The sequence below is a fragment of the Mus caroli genome, chromosome X (assembly GCF_900094665.2).
Source record: "Mus caroli chromosome X, CAROLI_EIJ_v1.1, whole genome shotgun sequence".
Classification (NCBI taxonomy): Eukaryota; Metazoa; Chordata; class Mammalia; order Rodentia; family Muridae; genus Mus; species Mus caroli.
The window spans coordinates 38,385,693-38,387,307 of NC_034589.1; positions in this window are offsets into that span (position 1 = coordinate 38,385,693).

Consider the following 1,615-nt stretch of genomic DNA (forward strand, 5'->3'; position numbering starts at 1 on the left):
AAAAAAAAAAAAAAATTGTTTGGGATGACATTATTCATTGAAAAGAGTTTGATAATGTCCTGTGTGAAAAAAAATTCAGGAGATATGATTTTTGTGATATGTAGTAATTTTTTTCTGAATGAAAGTTTTTAAAGTTTCAGTTTTAGTTTGTACTTACTAAAATTTAAGTATGAATTGTTAATATTTTGTGTCAAATATTTTTTCATTCTTGTTAATATATGGAGTATATCTTCAAAATGTTCGGCATCACATTATTAGTAAGTTTAAAGTTCATGAAATTTCAATCACAGACATCCTGATACAGATATTAAAAGAATATATTGAAAGTCATATATAATATCAGACCTACTAATAATACATTGGATTAGAGCAGATGTTAAAAATATGATTGCAAGAATTAATTTTATTTACTCTCTATATAAAATTTAGTAACTTTGAATGATTATAACAAAATAAACTATTTAATGAAGGAATACTTCATACTAGATTCTGGAACGAGGGGAAATTGTTCACTCTTTCAACGCAGGTAGTTAGTTTTGGGTTCTAAGATAATCACATATGTTTATAAAATACATCTTTAGTATGCAAATTATGGTGATATGAATTAGACATTTGAATGGTCTTACTACAATAAGAGTTAACAATAACTTTAATAGAAAAGTTCTAATAAATTTAGTTTAGAAATATGAAATCACCAAAGTAAAGTAATATTTATTACAAGATAATGATATTTTTAAATTACATTAAAATATTTTCCAGAGACATCACCTTTCTCAAAGTATATAACTTTAGATATAGATGAATTTGGGAATATGACAACAGTCAAATTAATAGATCATTATCATGCAAAACTTAGCATAAGATGTACTGAAGTAGTCAATTATTATCATTAAAAAATGCAAATCTACTTAACAAAAACAATATATAAAATGCTTTTAAATGAAAAGACATTTCATTAGAGGAGAAAAATAACCTATTAATAGATATCGAAACTGTCCCAAGCTATTGTTCTCGCCTGCAAGAACACACTCGAACAACTGGATTCTTCTGCAGCAAGCTTTATTGCTTCATTAGCAGGAAGACCCAGAACCCGGAAAATGGTGCTGCTTATATAGCCCTCAGTGTGGCATGTCAGCACCTGATTTGTTGCTCGCCCATCACCTCATTACTACGCCCCGAGATAGGCAGTGACTTGGTGCGAATTCACTCTCACACCTGCGCACAAAGCTTGTTTACTAGTTGGGCAGAGCGGAAGCCAGCACCATCTTGTAATGGCAATTGCTCAAGGCACGGCTCTCCACATCTCCCCCTCTTTTGTTTTATTAAAATGAGGCTGGACTAGGTCTGTGTAACTATGTCCATCCACTGTGGCTCTTGTCTTAGGTCATTCCTCTAATGTCACAGCCTTTCCCGTCATAGGGTAACCCTATCGCCCCCGGGCCCCTTGTCTTAGGTTGATCTGTGCATGAGGAAAGTTGCTCGTCCCTGGATACCACAGTGCTATGTGACAGTAACTACTAAATGACCTAGGGCGAACTCTACAAAAAAAGACAAATGCCGACTAATTCTTGAGCATAGATAGCCAGATTTCGGGGGAGGCCCCTTGTTCAATGGC